Here is an 18667-nt window from a genome sequence, read left to right as displayed (position 1 = left end):
AATGGACTGTGATGATGTTCACAGTGATGGCTTGATGCGCTCCTTATTATTTTTAGATCATGTATTTCAGTGGCGATATGTGACAAAGAACATTTACTCAATTACTGTATTCTTAAGTACAAAATATGGGGTATATACTTTACTTCTCTTCTTTATGTTGTCTTCATGGGACATTTTACTTCTACTCCACTTTCTTTTAGAGGTAAATATTGCACTTTTCAGTATTTAGAATATTTACAATATTGAGTTACTTGTTGCTTCTTTACAAATTGATGCATACTAAACATATGAGCGATTAATCATTGCATAGATTAACTGATTTATTGATGGACAGTAAATTAATTGAGCAAAATAGCTGAGTATTTCCTGATTCAGGCATCACGAATGTGAGGATCAGCACATGTTGCTTAAAGGTAGGGTAGGTAAGAATGGAGAAACCAGCTCGAGTGCGCTAGAATTTGAAAGTACGCAGCCCGGAAAAAATCTGCCCCTTCCTTCAGACTTCCTTACAGAGCCCCTCCTCCAACACACACGAACGCGCACATGACCAATGAGGGCACGAGATAAGTTTGTGCACAGATGGAAGGCTGACAGGCAGGTAGGCCATCCAGTTATTTTAGCCGGGCCGGCTCAGATGATTGGTCGTGCTTTTTACAGCGCCACGGCTTCCACAGATGACATTTTTTTATGTATTTATTGTCAAAGCATTTCATATATTCATTGCTATCGGGATGTTAAGAGCATTCCATGGAATATAACAAAAAGTGTTTCTGAAGTGAATTACCTACCCCACCTTTAATATAGTTTCAATCTATTTTAATAATCTTTAGGTTTTGATAAGACAAATATCAGGCCTTGTGAAGATGTAACTTTGGCCTAACTGTGACAGATTTTTTGCAATTATATACTAATTTTTACAAACCAAGCAATCCATTGATTGTGAAAAATATCACAGATTTGAAGAAATAATCATTAGTTTCAGTCCTGTATTTGTAATCCTACTTTTATATTATTGCATGAGTACAAATAGTTTAATGACTACATATATTATTACACATTTTAGCAGGACTTTTACTTTAACAGAGTATTTTTATAGTGTGGTTTGAGTACCTTTACTTGAGCAATAACTACAGGATGAATTCTTCCTCCATCGCTGATATTAAAAATAGATAAGGAAGCACCTCAGTGTTACGTGAGAGTACTTAGATCCCATAACAGTGCAGACGAAAATCTGGAGCATCCAAATTTAGTCGAACGAAATCCAGGGTTAATCACCCAGGATGCTGCACACACACCCAAACATCTGTTAGGAAAGAGAGAGCACGGTGGCTTGCATGGAAAATTAATTTGCTCCTCAAATAAAAAAAGGGGGGGAAGAGTGAAATTACTTTCCAATCTCTGAGCAGAGAAGAAACATTAATTCAGTTTTTTGACCAAGCTAAAACTGATGTCAAAGGGGAAAGAAAAGCACAATGAAGCTGTCCACAGGGCAGTGTTTTAGTGCGTTAACATGCATAACCTATTATTCCAAAATGGCCTGGCTTCTCGTTTCTCATTTGAGAAATTAATTGGTATACATATAAAACTTAATTGCATTTTGTGCTGAAAACTGGCTAGACTATGAAGCTATTCAGTGCAAGTCAAATAAAGGCCTATTTCTGGTGAAGTAACTTAACCTTCCTATTGTCTTAGTTTTCCCCCCCTTACTTTGGTGTTCGCGGTCAAATTTGACCGGTCCTGTTTTAACTGCTATTACATTAACACAAAAACCATTAATCATCACCAAATTTCATTTAACACCCTTTCAAACTGTAAATATTGTATCAGACTACTGGTATACATGAAAGACTGCAGTAAATATACAAATAATAGACACTGAACATGTATTGCGTGTGCCAGGTGTGATCCATGTGGGGGGATGGGCACATAAGGGGGGTGGGGACACATCTAGTGTGTGTGTGTGTGTGTGTGTGTGTGTGTGTGTGTGTGTGTGTGTGTGTGTGTGTGTGTGTGTGTGTGTGTGTGTGTGTGTGTGTGTGTGTGTGTGTGTGTGTGTGTGTGTGTGTGTGTGTGTGTGTGTGGTGTGTGTGTGTGTGTGTGTGTGTGTGTGTGTGTGTGTGTGTGTGTGTGTGTGTGTGTGTGTGTGTGTGTGTGTGTGTGTGTGTGTGTGTGTGTGTGTGTGTGTGTGTGTGTGTGTGTGACCGGGAACACCATGGGTGTTACAAAGTTCAATGAAAGTGGTGATCAGCAATTGTATATGTTCAAATGTCTACTGTGAAGGATATCATAAAGCCTTAATGCAATCGAATGTAAAACAAAAAAGTTATGATTGATGAAAATAGTAAATCGGTCAGATTTGACCCGAAGACAACAGGAGGGTTAAGGGCCTCAAAAAATCTCAAATATTTGGATCTTTAAATCTATAAAGCATTAGCATAAGATATGGGGATGTTTGTTTGCAAGGCCACAGCTCAGTGGCTAACCCTGCACGACAAAAAAAACTCAGTTTTGTCTCTGGAGAGGTGGAGCTTTCTACTTTTATTCTGCTCCACTTTACCTGTTGTGTAAACAGTGACATCAAAGTGCAGTTCTCTAAAGATGAGATTTCCTGGCTGTTTAATTGTGAGTAAAATCTATTTGGCTGGATGCCCGTTAAGCTCCCGCTAATTGTCAGGGAGGAGGGTTACCTTGAGAACAGTCTTCGACTCTCACGTCACATTCAGTCCAACCAATACAGTGAAGTGTGAGACAGTGAGACAGACTTCACTCCACAAACTTAAGACAGGATCCTATGGGAAGATCCGTGCACATTCATCTTTAATGTATCTCAACGTGTGCTTCGAGGCTCTGAGGACTGACGATGGAGAACAGACAGAACGAAAGAAGAATGGGAAAGGGAGGATTTGGAAAGAGAGGACGAGGGGTTAGCTTACTGGGGAATAGGAGTATACTGTGAATGATTGATGAGCAGACAGGGCTGTTGGGTGCGTTTGCCAAGCAATAAAAATGAACTAATCCATCCTTTTCACTCCCTGAGGATCATAGCTCCACAGCCATCACAGAGCTGGTGGGATTTTTTTGAAACTTTCCAGTCTGTTCACTGACCAGTTTTCAAGAAGCAAAAAACACTGGAGGAAGTTAGTGCCAAATGGTATGCAGCCCACTGGAGTCCCTTCCTCACCTCCGATTTGTATTTTATTCTAGCCCCTGCTGTCCATCTCTCCCTTTGTCTTTTTGGACCCGTCCATCTGTATGTAGCTCGGTTCATTTGCCCCGATCAATCTGTTCTCCCCTACAAATGTCCACACTCATCTCCTGTGTCATTTCCCCCTTGACCACCGACCCTCACCCGTGTTATTTTCCCTCCAATCTCACCTTCGTTCAAGCTGCATCCTGATTACCCTTTTCTCCCTCTTGTTACTCTTTTTCCCCATCAGCTGCCGGTTTAGTTTTTTTTTCCTAAACACAGAGTGACCCCTGTTGGTGGAGGATATACTTGCAGGGAGTAATGGCACATCTTTCTCTTCTCTGGAGGACATCAAGCGTGAAATCAGCCTGGCACTGGCTACACTGTGACAGACCCTCTGTCTCGGGGCCATATTTGCCCCCTGCTCTCCCTCCTCTCGTGGGAAGTAGCACCAGTCAGCAGGTGGGGTTAGTCTCCTTGCTTCACATCTCCACAGCGTTTCCTTCTTCTCTTTTATAGCTAATGTACAGCTGTCATTAAAAGGCTCTATACTCTAAAAGTTGTAGCTGGAAATCAGTGCCTCCTCAGGATTTTTATTTTGGTCTCAGATAAAAAATGTGTCTATAAATGTGCAGTTGTGTAAGAAGAACTCAGATTATTCACTTCATTACCCATAATACAACGCATTAGAATATCTTTAACGAAGATATACTTGATGAATAAGATAATATAAATATTATGTGTGCACACTGGCTGTTTTTTAAAGAACATTTGTATTTATTTTTTTGTTTTTCATGCAAAGCTGCAGCCCAAAAGATCAGACAAAAATAGCAATGTAGGAGAAAAACTCACACAAAACATAATAATGCTACCAGTAATTTAACCCAAATAAAAAGCCACATTACAAAGATACGTCCTTAATTGGTGTGCAGGCTTATTAAAAATCAATGTAATGCCACAATGTAAGCTGCAGTTGTGTCTTAATAAACTAAATGTTGTTTTGTCCCTATCTCATAGTTTAATTCGTTAATGATAAACAATAATGTAAAATCGCGCCACCATTTTTGATGACTATTGGCTATAGCTTAGAAATGATTAAGTCTATCTATGTTTGTGTCTTATAGTGAAGTTCATTTAGCAGTACAAATAAATGTGCATGCTCAACCTCATCTCGCTTTAAAGGGGCCCTATTCATCTCTTTGGGGTTTTCCCTCTTCTGTAAATATAGGTTTTTGTGAAATTAAATGGTTTGCAAAGGCTAAAATCCCTGTCTTCCCTCCTTGGGGTGTTTCTCTTCTGCACACTCCCCCCCCCCCCCTGCCTGAAACGCCTCCTTTGGACTCCTTTGTTTACTACCTGAATAGTGACATCACTATGTAACACTTGTGCTTCAATTGGCTCGCGCTCCAACTCATTGTACGTGATAGGCTATGGGGCGGGACATCTCTAAGCAGTTGACCAATCACAACAGAGCAGGCCAGCTAACCAATCAGAGCAGACTGGGCTCTGGTTTCAGACAGAGGGTGAAAAGAGGTGATGCAGCACAGGCAGTATGAGAAAAATAAAGAGCTTTTTGAATATTATGAACAAAAATGCAAATATGAATCTGAACATTAGCATAATAGTCCAAGACTTTGTAGAATGGATTTATACTAATTCAAACAGATTGGACTTTACATTTGCTGCTGAAACCACTGAGTAACTTACACATTGTGAGGAACAAAGTTGATATCATTGTATTTATCCTGCCGTTGCTGGTGCAAGACAAAACAGAGAAGAGTGAATCATCTTAAATTTGCAAAAACGCTTAAGTTGTGACAGAGGCAGCAGAGATGTCCTTTGAAATGTAGAGTGCAGGGTGCCATGCTGTCTACACTAAGTGAAGTGTAATTGGGTTTCAGTGTAGAAAAAATGTCCCGAGCTTGACTTCAAGTCTAATTTGCTACAGAGTGAAAAGAATGAATAAGACGTATGCAGATGGGAATGGTAATATGAACTAGGATTTTTTTCTTGGCTTTCATCATTCACTAAAGGCATCATGACATTACCGATTTTGTCAAGTGGATTCAGCTGAAGGAGTGGAACAGAGGTTTTCTAGAAAAAGGTGAGGAGAAGGTTTGTAGGGAGCATCTGATTTCATGTACAACAGCACTTCTATTAGGCAGGACTCAAAGTTACTTAAATGAACTTATTTCATTTTTCAGAAGGTAAATTATTAAAGGTCACCTATTATCCAAAATCCACTTGTTCATGTCTTTTATATATAACCATGTGTCCCCTCTGTGTGAAGAGATTCTGAAAGTTTCAGGAACAAAGATTCTCTCTCTTTTTGTCCTGATCCATTTCTATAAAAACCTGTCTGAAAATGAGCTGATCAGATTTTGGCCACTTTATGATGACATAACGATTTTTAGGCTTGTGTCACCATTAGCCAATTAACCAAGGTAACCCCCCCCCCCCACACACACACACACCTTATCACCTGAATCTCCTCCTAGAGCACCATTGTGTTATTTTTAACCAAATATCTCTCAGAGGGGCGTGGGGAGTGGCTCCTTATTTTCATCTAAAGCAGGGGTGTCAAACTCAATTTCATCGCGGGCCACATCAGCATTATGGTTGCACTCAAAGGGCCGGTTGTAACTTTAAGACTATATAAAAATATATATATAAATATATCATATCTATAAAATAATGTATTAATTACATTATTGCCTCTGCATTGGATTATCATCGGATAAGGTAATAATAACTTTATGATTAACTACGACTGAAAGCAGAAGTCTAGGGCAAATAATTGCAATTCTCTTCAGTGAGAATGTCACAAAATGATTTTAAAAGAAAAGCCAAATTCTGGAAAAAAAGAAGTGACATTTTCAAAAAAAAAGTAACATTTAAAAAAAAAAAAAAGTCAAATTCTGAGAAAAAAGGCATATTTTGAAGAAAAAAAATCAAATTCTGAGAAAAAAGTCCAATTTGAGATGCATTGTACTCCATGTATGGGCAACATGCCTCTGTAAATCGACATGTAACCGTATAATAAACATATGTGACCCGCTCTATCAAAATCAGTCAGAAGTCGCAACGGCTCATTTAAAAATAAACGTGGATTTGTATAAAAAAATAGTTTTTCGGGGTTCGGGTGTTTTGTTTGATTTTAATTAAACAACGTCTTGGCTTTCAGAATATGAAACTTTTATTTCCAAAATCACACGATAAATACATTGTTGAAGCTTGTAAAGGGAAGATGACAGGCACCTCTCACTCGCAATCTGCTCTTCCGGAGCGCAGCTCCCCCTCCCTCCGGCTGACATTATGAATGCAAGGCGTATAGTAATCATAGATAACACGGCAGGGTCCGTTACAGTGTGTTTTCATCTGATTTCAAATAAACAAAATCTTGGCTTTCAGAATATTAAACTTGTTTCTGCAAATTTAGATGATAAATACAACTTTGAAGCTTGTAACGGCATAATTACAAGCGGAGAACGGAGTAACTTGACGTCACAGCAGACATAACAACAGCCGGTGTTTTCTTCCCCCAGACCAGTAATCCATTTTGCTTAATATTTGGAGTACAACAATAATCCTGATATCATTAGAAAGCTAGGAATCTCCTCTTTCCAACAGTGTATACAACTCAAAATGTGTCTTCAGGTCAATGCGAATGATTTCGATAGAGCAGGTCACATATTATATTCTTTGCAAGCTCTTGTGGGCCACATAAAATGAAGTCGCAGGCCGGATTTGGCCCCCGGGCCTTGAGTTTGACACCCCTGATCTAAAGTAACAGACAGAGAATCAGCACTTTTGAAACAGGGCTGAAACAGAGGGGATTATGGGATGATCTGTTTGGTATTTAGGTCCAAACATTTCAGAGACATGTTTTGTATATATCTGAGACCTATACTATATTGATGAAAAACAGTATAATAGGGGACCTTTAAATAACATGCACCTAATGGGTTCAGTTGGAAGTTACTCCGGACTTCCCAGCTGCCATCACGCTCTGCTGAGACGACATGTTTTGTCACCAGATGAGACTGGCTCCTCTCACACTCTCAATTACCTGACATGATTTATTTAAAATTTCATTTGATGAGACTGACCCTTCGCTCCAGCCACAGAGAAGACTGAGTTATAAACGTCTGCCATGAGATTTTGATTTAGGAAGATCCAAGTGATTAAAAGGTAATTGTTGAAATGTGTCAAGGTGGAGGTTTAATTATGGCGAACGAGGCACTCATTTGGGCTCCGACTTTAAAAAGAGCTCAGCGGGTAACTAACACTGCGAGGCTCGCCTGTGTGCATGCGGCGCTGCTTTATTTACTTTGCAGAAGTCACCGCGATGACCCCTGGGGAAGATAATTAAGGAGGAATCAACATTTCATGCCACACGTGACGAGCGTATCAAGGCAATTACGCTCTTTAGGAAATGGACAGAGGAGCTTGAAGCAGGAGAAAATGCTGATAACCAGAGTTACGCAGGTTTAAATTGCGAGGTATAACAGACAGTTTTGAGTATTCAGATGCAGCTTATCCCCAGGCAGCTGCTTACCCGGGATAATTAGGTCCAATGTAGTATCTGGAGGAGGAAGCTGCTGGAGTGGGAGTGCATGGATTCAATCAGCCTGCATTTTTTACCGTATTGTTAAGCACTTGAGCTATTCCCCACTCAGTAAGCCAGTTCTACCCGATGTCACTGGGGAACCAACAGAACGCTCTACCATCTCCTTTAGATTTGTCGGGCACATATTCACCGCCATTGATTTTTGTGTCAGGTCATAGTCCTCCATTGGCATTAATGTATTCCATCTTTTCCGCTGGATTTGAGAAGAAGAGAAGCTATGAGGAATTTTCTCGCCTCCCGCAAAGTTTGAACTGGGTCACGATAAAGACCCCGCAGGCCATTTCTCTTTGCATAAGTATTCCTTAAATGGCGTGCCAGTTACACAGCAGATACTCAAGGAAAGTTAATTTTCATATGAACTATTGCCCTCTTTCTCTAAGCACATTCGACTATCAGTCAATAACGACACACAGCGTCACTCCAGCACAAGATGCCGAATTCAACAAATAAAATCAATGTACGCCCCTGCAGCTCTGAAAGCAGCGCCTCCTGCAGGCTGTGAATATAACCCTACAAATGCTGCTTTAGTTTCCTCTCAATATAATGCAACTAAAATAAAACTTATTTTCATTATCAGCCATTTTGGTTGAGTATATCCCTGGTTTAGTCTATAAAACATTTTACAAAATTGAAACAGTTGTCCAAATCATATGTATTCATTTCTGCTGCTTTTTTATTTGTCCAACTATTGGCCCAAATTCAGAGACATTCAGTTAATAATTATATAATATAGAGCCAAGCTAAAACTCTGAGATGTTGGAGCGGCTGGAACCAGATCATTTCGTAGCATAATTCTTTTAATAATTCATACTTTCTTTGTAAAATGACTCAAAAGGAATAGTCAGTGGAATATCATGAAAGCTACCAATTAATCTTCCATTTAATTAATCAACTAATCGAACAAGCATCACACTTGGGACCTGTGTGTAAAGTGAGAAGATGATGGACTTTTCTACAATCATCATTCTGTGATTTTGTGATGTTGGCCAAATGAAAGAGGGAAGGAGGGGGGGGGGCGGCATTTATTCAGAAAAAAAGTATTTATGAAGTTATGTCTGATGTAATGGATCTGCAAATAATGATGTTATGAAATCTAGTACAAATCTGTTGTTTATAAGTACTACTATTAAATCTGAACTATCTCTCTCTATTAGCCTTTTAAGCTAACTCTGAGCCTTATTGCAGATATTAGGAAATGGAAATACATGATAAATCACATTATATGAATAGAAAACCAATCATAAAAGTCCTAATTTGCATGTTTCAATGGCATGAAAACACAAACACACGCACATAAACTCATTCAATATAATTGCAAAGCTAATTTTATGGTGGCCATGGGGAAATACGAATTATTTTATGTGTGCTGTACTCATTTCACGCCTGATGGAGTTTCACCTTTAACCGGGAATGTGCATGTCTTTCAATGCAGTTTCAGGCACGGGTCTTTTAATAAATGAATAATGGAAGCATTCTCCCTTTTTAATTGGACATTGTAAGAATGACATATCAATCCTGCTGCCGAGATGCCCTTTCCATGTATACTGTAATTGAAGCGTTCCCCATTTCTCCCTCCAGTCCCGCTACACAAGAGATCGAGACTGCTTATGTCTCGCAAATCCGTACCGTCGGCATGATTGTTTATTGTTGACCCTTTCTTTTCTGAGCATCGTATCATTGTATCAATTTCGATTTATATTCTGACTAATATCTTGATGCTCATGTGATTTATACTCCCTCTCTGTCTTCTGGGTCGTAAACACTTCTTGCGTAGAAACACATTAAAGTGCAATTCTATTTGTATTCCCACTGATATTAGCAAATGCTATTACTATTACACGTTCATCCGCGATCATATTATTTGTTTTCTGCAATTTTACATTTGAAAAACTCTGATTCCCATTAGCATGCTTTTTGCAATTATCCAAAAATTCTATTAAAGTTATTGGCAATGAAATGACAAGAACTGATCATCCTAATAAGCCCCTGGAGCTGAAGACAACATAATGTGCACAGTATTGTATGGTAATCATTTTCATTAGAGGGAAAAACTGTGAATTACTACCTGTGTTTAACCACTCAAATTCCATTTCAGGTATTCATGGCATGAGGCTGACAAGCGAACTGAAGCCGAGCAAATAGAAACTGGCAGCTGCCGGATAAATGGCTGCATGTTTGGGTCATGATAAGGAAGAATTACATTTTTTACACATCACTGAGGAGAGAAAACAAAGCCTGGTGTGGGGTTAAAAGCTCTTTAAACTCTTGGAAAAAACACCCAGGGAAAGAAAAAGCTAAAAGCATCATTCTTTCTTAGCGGTTTAAGCCTTTTTCTCAGTGATTTAGAGCTCATCAAAATCACTCAGTATGACCCCCAAAGCACACATAGTAAAAAGCATGATAGTGGTTCGCAGGAAGGGTGAGGTACTGTGTCAATCTTTTTGGGGGAGATCCTAATGGAGCTATTAACGAGTCACATGTCATATCCAAAGAACTTCATCAATCATGACATGAAACACCTTCATTTAGCACTAACACTCCCAGCTTCTCCAGATTGTGTTTGATAAAACACAACACGTGTTCATAAATGACCATCAGTTCATGCTTTTACTCAGGAAGTCTGACTTGTATTCCCCCTTGCCCTGCTCAATGTCAATCTGCCCTTCACACATGTATACAATTAATGCGGAAATTCACTAGCAAATCATAAAGAAGCAATTCCAAACTCTGGCAGAAAATATGCTGTCACATGAAATCCTTTCAAAGTTTAGTAAAAAATGAAACAAATACCCAAATAAAATTAAAGCAACCTGGAGGAAAAACATAAATGCAAATGAGCATTTAGAAATAATATAAATACATCTTAAAGGTTGACAAGGTATGCTTATCCGGTAACAACAGCCAGTTAAAAACATTTATTTTAAAGCTAAAACATGTTATATTAGTCAATAAAAATACATTTTGATAAGAATAAAGGTTCCAGCTTATCAAATGCTTTTTTAACAACAATTGTAAATTGAATTTGTTTGTTTTTTTGACTATTTCTCAGAAAACAAGACTCAGAAAATAGTGATGAATATTGAATCAAAAACAATCCCCAGATTATCCTTTATTAAAAATCTTTAGCTGCAGCTCTAGTTTCAGTCAATGGTCATAAAGGACATTATCATATATATAATTATATATATTATATATAATATATATTATTATAATTGTACATGATCTCAGCCAGTTGGCAGCCTGGCTCCTGAAAGCCCACTCCCACTGGGTGTGAATCAGAAATCTAACAGCTAATGGCAGCAGTCGCCCCATGGAAGCGCTACTGACGGCAAACTAATGCCCACACACACAGAGTGCAGCACAAGGGCTGTCAACACCCCACCATGACCCCGTGGGTATAAACTGGCAACAGAAAGAAAGAGAAGAGAGAAAGATCAGGGTCGCAGTTGAAAATGATGGCTGTTATTTCTTTTTAAAACACCTCTTTAGCCTTTTACCACTAACAATCGTTTCCCTCTTCAGCGTTTGGCTGAGCGTATTGAATTGGTCGGGGAAGGAATATTTTAATATCAGCCTTGTAAACATAATTCAAACACTTATTTCAGGCTCTCGCAGTCATAAGGGCCATAAAATATGATTCACATCATTTTTATACTCATACTAGTCAGTGCCGCCTCATGCTCGGTATGAAAACATCTGTTTTTGTTATGTTTTGCCACTCTTTTATTCAGGTAGATGATGATTTGGACAGATGTTGCTTTAAGCACAGTTTGTTTAAGTCTTTGTTATGACATCTCTCTGCATGTACCACATTTCCAAATCCATATCTTAGGTTTTATAGCTATCCAAATCTTGTCCTTATTTACATATTTTGCACCTTTTAGAACACTTGAGTGCTGCCCACACCAAAGGCTTTGCTAGCGCTGAGTGAAAGCAAGACAATGTAATGTATGATGACAACATGCTCAAGACCCTCTGTTACAACCTTCCTTAAGGCTGGCAACAAAGAGGGAGGCTACACAGAGTTATATGCCAATAAGTTGTTTATTTAACACAATTAACTTAAAGTACCTCTTAGTAAGTTGGGTATGTAAGAATAAGATTGTCAGTTGTTTCAGCAGTGTGTGAAAGTGTGCTGTAGGCATGTTGGATGGTGCATCAAACCCAAAACAGGAAGAAGGCTGAGGTTGCTGCAGCAGGCCAGGATCAGAGAGACTGAACCTTCCAGCTGGGCAGGCGTTTATGCCTTCTTGAAGCTCCGCCCCTATATGGGCGGGCACAAACAGGACGACACTCCCAAATACATGCCAGAGGACAGCAAGGCAGGGAGCACAGACTGGCAGAAGGGGGAGGAGTCGACACCCTGACCTGTGATTTAACATGTGCCTTTAATTTGAGGATCGACTGGTGCACAAAAAAGTGCTTTAGTCTAACCTTGTATCTCCGATTTAATGGTAACAATTCATATTCACTGTTCAATACATGGTTGGGGTCAGAGATAATGTTGGCCAGCCTCAATATGTTATTATTTTGACCATCTGTATTGCATTTATTGTACAAGTGTTGTGCCGTAGATTGAAGGCTTGCCGTGGATTGAAGCCCTGTTCGCGGGGACGCGCAAGGCTGACGTGTTTTGTCAGTATAGGCTACTATTTTATAAAACATTCTCTGTCGTTTAAGTGTCTGATACTTGATAACCACGAATACAAAATACGTAAAAAATGACAAGTAATGTCATCACATGTATGACATAGTCAGACACTGTGTTATTTCATATAAAGCCTAACGAATAATTAGTTCAAACTGGCTTTACTCACTGTAATTGCTCCTTAGAATGTAATTTTCCTCTGTGGTTTTCTATGCAACACATTTTTGTATTGTAATGCCAATTACGTATTTTATTTATTTGTGTATTGTAAGGTGACATTGAATGTTTTGAAAGGTGCCCTCAAATCAAATGTATTTTTGTTATTGTATCTGTGCCTCTCTCACCCTGTTAATGTTCTTTTTAGACAAGGTTAATCCTGGTGTCAATAGGGAAGATCTGCACGGTTCTCTACAGCCCATGTTCAGCAGAACAGTTGGAACCCCCACTATAACTTTGTCAAGCGTGGTCGTACTGTCACCAAATTCACACTGGTGTTTGCTGTTCACCTCTAGTTTGTGCACACACAAGCATTTTACTCTGGGCTCAGCAGGTGAGAAACTAAAGAGGGGCTTCCACATGTGGCAGACCAGGTGTTGGTTCTGCGGGATTTGGCACCCCCACTATAACTTTGTCCAAGATAGTCGTACTGTCACCAAACTCACACTGGTGTTTGCTGTTCACCTGTGCACACACCTACGCTAACCCAAATTGTCTACATTTGTGGTATCTTCTCTATTGATTACATTAGGTTTGTGAAGCTAATTACAATACTAATACCAATAATACATTTGTATTGTTCTTAATATTAGTGTTCATCATTGTTGACATTGGTATTTTTGCATAATCATTTATTATGCATGTGCTGAATTTTTCCCTGCAATCGTAAAATAAAAAATAAAGGTGAAATGTACATATATATATCTGTTTTAATTATTCTTTGCCTTTCCAAAGCATTACATCATTATTTACAAAACGCGAAAATAACTTAATGTAAAGTATTTATTTCACCTTTACTCAGAACTGCTTATAAACACGTGTCAGCCTACGTCATTAGTTGACAGCAAAAAATAAACAGCTGCACCACGTGTTCTGCTGAACATGGGCTGTAGAGAACCGTGCAGATCTTCCCTATTGACACCAGGATTAACCCTGTCTAAAACAAAAAGAACATTAACAGTGTGAGAGAGGCACAGATACATTAACAATAGTAAATCATTTATTTCGTTCTTCTGCTTAGACGAAATGCCCAATAATTGAAATGACGTCAGCCTTGCGAACAGGGCTTCAATCCACGGCAAGCCTTCAATCTACGGAACAACACTGGTGTGCCCCTTTCTCTTATCATGACTTGCTTTTCTGGTACAACAAAACAATATTAAAAAAGTATGTATGTATTAATGTATTGTAAGCTATTGTTTATCATGAGAGCAGAAGTAATAAGCTATCACAATGTATTAAAGCGTTGTTTAATCAACAACAAAGCTACTAACACTGCAGGCTATTTGTGACAAGCATTGACTGGAGTGAACAGCTGCACTCGCCAAGATGAGCAGTATCTCCAGCGTTCAGCAGCACCAGCTAGCCGACTGAGGTTTGTGTTATCAGTAACACTAACACTGAGCACCGTCAGCAACAAACAGTCCTGAGGGGAACAGGCATCAAAGTAATCACCCCGATGTGTGAAAGAAGAGAGAAAAGCTGTCACACCAAAGAACAAATCCACCTCTTTTTCTCTATTTAACATCCATACAAACATTACTTATTTTGCCATAAAACACGATCCACCACCATGATAAACCCGTAACAATGATACAAGACCGAACAGGCATCACCAGAATCTATCTTGAGCCGCACACATGGCACAATGCGACACCGTCATGATTTTCAATTTTGTGATTTTTCAGCGTTGCTCCACAGTGCGCATATTGTGCGACTGAATCACCACAATGTGAGCGAAACACTTCAGCAGAAACACCAGGTTCTTTTTCCCTGAGATCCCAGCAGAGAGTGCATTAATCATCACAGTCTCCTTTCTAAGTGAAGACAGAGAGCAACAGCTGGGGGAGAGGAGCTCGGTTTTAAACAGTACAGACTGCAGGAGGTTCAGCCATCACTTCTTGTTGTGGATTCTGACATCAATAGTAATGAATACCTTGGAGCGTTGCCTGGCTGCCTGAGCATGAATTGCGTTCACACATGAGGCCGGCCTTTGGAAGCGGTTTTGTTTGTCGGTCTTAGTGTGTGCCAGTGACCATCTCTGTGTCCATGTGTACTTGTGATGTGTGCACTGCTGTGTACCTGTACGTCCTTCTGCACTGTTGTGAGCGTGCGCCTTTGTTGGCGGCGGGTATGAGTAATATGCAGAGTAAAAGGAAGAACAAAATGACCTAAACTGACAGGAACAATTAATCAGAGCGTTGTTGGTGCTCCTGGACGAGGATGGACTTCATGCTGAGGTTACACCTGCAAGCCAGTCAACATACACACAAGGATCTCTACATGATCGATGGCCAGCTGGACCACATTTTTTTCAAGCAAGGAAGCAAGTGTTTGCATTGTTGTTGAATAGATAAAGACTCAGTTCACCGATTTGACATAGAAGCCACAAATGAGTGTAAGTTCAGAGGTTAAACATTATAAAAATGTGATGACAATACACACATGGGTTACATGCATAAAATAAGTGGACACAGGGACATAACTCATTGGTTTGAGGGCTATGGATAAAACACTTGGTTTTGGCTTTTTGGCCATCGCCATCTTGGTTTTTGGCCGTTGCTTTTTTGCAACCAGAAGTGAGGGCTGTTTGTTTACCTTTTTTAAGGCAAACAAACAGGACAACTCTGTGGTAGTAACCTGACAATCACAAGGTTTTCCTGCCCTAAAACACACTGTATGACGTTGTCGACTATCTATTTTACTCCAAATGGGGCCATAATTTACCAAATCAAAATCATGCCGTATTGAAAAACACTTAAAACTAGCCCCTCTGTACATGCCTATTCAAATTCCTTGCTCTATGATCGTCTTTCTACTCCAAAGATCGTTAAAGTCAGCAATCATGAAAGCCATTCCTGTGTTCCTGTTCTTGCTCTGAGGGTACATCAAACGGATCTGCATCACAACATGCCCAGCACTTTCATTTTGAAATGGACAGACACATGACAATTCAGGTACAAAAGGTTTTAGATTATATTTCTTCTGATTCAAAATCTCTATATGAAGAAATTGATCTGTTTTGTCCAAAGCTTGATTGTATTTTTGTTTAAGTGTATGCCTCCTGGGCAATAGCTTTATATGTAACTACTCTTTGCAAGTTGACCTTTTTTGTTTTGGGGTTGGGAGTGGTGGCAATGTAGTGCCATTGTAAAACATATATATATTGATTGTAGCACCAATCTTATTAAGTTACCTTTCTATTAAGTCTGTATGTTTCGCAGTGTGGCAATGACTCGGCATATGGTCAGTAAAAATAATATCTTAAAGAGGCACAAGAAATGAAAAAAATGTAATTGATTGATGGCCAGTAAGAAGGTATATAAGCCACTCACATTTAGAGAAACCAGTCGGTGTATGTGATTAATGAAAATGCTTCAACAGTATATCACAGCGGGTGGATGTCTATGATCAGCAGACTGCAGTATCCACTAAATTGCGATCACATCCTGCTCAGGGAATTCAGTTGTCACTAATCAAAGCAAATGTAATTAAACATAGAGTTAAAAACCCGGGCCCTATCCATTCCACTGCTCTTTTGTCTGATCTTGTCCGATCAATCAGTGCTTCAGCCACGCAGCTTTAATGCCTTCTCTGCAACCCCACACAATACCAGGGGGGTCCTTGCTTGCTGATCTATGTAGGACAAGTAAAGTAATAAATGAACAAGATGAATGTGGGGGATATGTTAGTTTGAAAGCTCTTGTCACTGAGGGTTTGTCGTCCGGCTGCACAAAGGGTGGAGCCGTCCTGTCTGATTTACTTTGGATTCAAACATGGCTAAATTGGAAATCGTGAATCACTCTGACACCATTGGCGCAAGATGGATTACTCCAGTTCAAGGCTGCCTTTTCTTTACTTTGGTTATTTTTAAGGAAATCATACAAAAATTAATTTCGCTGACAGACGGATAACCCGGGCAGTCATCGAAAAAGGGAAAGCAAAGGGAGGCTAGCACTGAGGTACTACAAAGCTGTTTTTTATCAGCACTGCACTGTCCCAGAGACATCCAAAAGCTCTCAGCAGCACAATGAGCCTGGCTGAATATTTGATCAACTGTCTCGGGTTTAACAAGCCTTGCCAAACTACACCTGCCTGGAGGAAAAAGATATGCCTTTGAGCGGGGCAATGCCTCCCCCCAAGATGTTAAGGAAATAAGTGTTTGATGTTCACAATACCCAATCTGGACTAATCTCGTCCGATCTTGAGCACCTGGATTCTCAGCAAGGGTTGAAATTTGCATTACTGAAGAAAAGCTTTTTGGATGCCAATGATGGCTTCCAATATAATCTTACCACACAATTATAAAACAATACACAATGCTAGCCGGAGCTTTTGTAGATCGGATTAAATGCACTTGAAAACTCACCAGTACAAAGGTGAGACTTGACGTTTGCTCTCTGTATCTTTCTGTGTTTTAGTCTGAGCTTGAATGTATGTGTGTTTGCACGTGTGTGAGCGTGTGTATTCACCCCAACTCATCGCCACTGGTTGCAGCTCATTGCCCTGCAGTAATATCAGGCCTTGCAAACACCTGGGGCCGGTGGTGTGGCCCTCAGAGGAGGCAACCGCCTGGCAACCGGCTCCTGATTACTTTCTCCACTCTCCGGAACTCAACTCTGTATATGCCATTAACCAGCTGCACGCCGTGTGATCCCAACTCGACCATGCCATCAACCCTGTACACAAAGGGTTGTTTACAAACGTGCGCGCACACACACACACACACACACACACACACACACACACACACACACACACACACACATGTACTAGACAGAACTTCACAGCTTAACCAGAGGCCTACTGAGACCACAACCATCTGCAGACCAACGTCTTCCATTAACTCTGCATTGAGTGTGGAGTGTGTTCACATGAAGCGTGGGTGACATCTACTGGCCAAATTATAGAACAATCAGGCATGAGTGTAAAGGGTTGTTGCAGTGTGTTATTATTACAGATATAAACAGGGTTAAAAAGGCTAGGAAGATGCCCTCACATTTAAAATATGGAGGTGTTTCAATGTGATTTCAGTATGGAGGCTACAGTATGGTTTTGCATAGCCCAGTTTGTGAGATAATGTGTTGGTATTAACCTTTGGGAATTGGTCAAATGTACTGTATCCCCCTTTTAATGTGGTCCCACTGGCTCCATTCTGTATTTGTAAAAGTTATATTTAGAATGGCAAAGTCATAAATGTTTTCAATATTGTAAAACGTATTTATGTGAGTCATTTATGTTTGAGTATGAGGCAGTAAGTCATTTAAAGACAAAGACATGTACAGTTTATTTAGTGACTTGTGTGAGGGTTCAGTTACATCCCAAAATAGTCTTACCCAATGTTTGACCTTTAATAATACATTATAATATGACTCATTTGGGTTTAATACTGGTAGTGCTTTGTTAAATAAAACTGTCGTCATTAATAACAGATGGAGTTACCCTATTCAGAGCATTGTATTCATATGTGTCATCTGAATGGATTGTTATTATCAACAATGCGTTTTTGTGTGTTGTAAGTCTTCCATGTTTGCCCTGATCCTGATAAGCTCTGGGTGGAGCCACACGTGAACTCAATCTGCTCTGAATCAGTGTTTTATAACATCGAAGAGGAAACATTTTTCTCTTTGCTTTTCCACCAACCCAACCTGTGTTCCATGCTTGTTAAGTGTGTCTAAAGGTGAGCTATGGTTTATCAGTTTGATAGTGCTATGTGTTTGTTAAGCCATTACTTAATGATCATACATTAATTAATGTATGATCAGTGTTTGGGATGCTGCTCTGAAAGCCAACAACAAGCTGAACTACAGAAAAGATAGGGAGAAATTCACGTTTTTTTCCATAGGTCATACATATATAAAAAAATATAAAATACCCCACATAACAATTATATAAGTTGAAAATGTTTTAGCCTGTTTGAGTTATGAAACATCTGATTTATTTCTTCTTTACAACCAAAAGAGTGTTAAACTTATAGCCTACCTTT

This window comes from Trematomus bernacchii, unplaced genomic scaffold, assembly GCF_902827165.1.
Source record: "Trematomus bernacchii unplaced genomic scaffold, fTreBer1.1, whole genome shotgun sequence".
NCBI classification, from domain to species: Eukaryota; Metazoa; Chordata; class Actinopteri; order Perciformes; family Nototheniidae; genus Trematomus; species Trematomus bernacchii.
The sequence above is the reverse complement of the archived record's forward strand: the minus strand, read 5'-3'. Positions refer to the sequence as shown.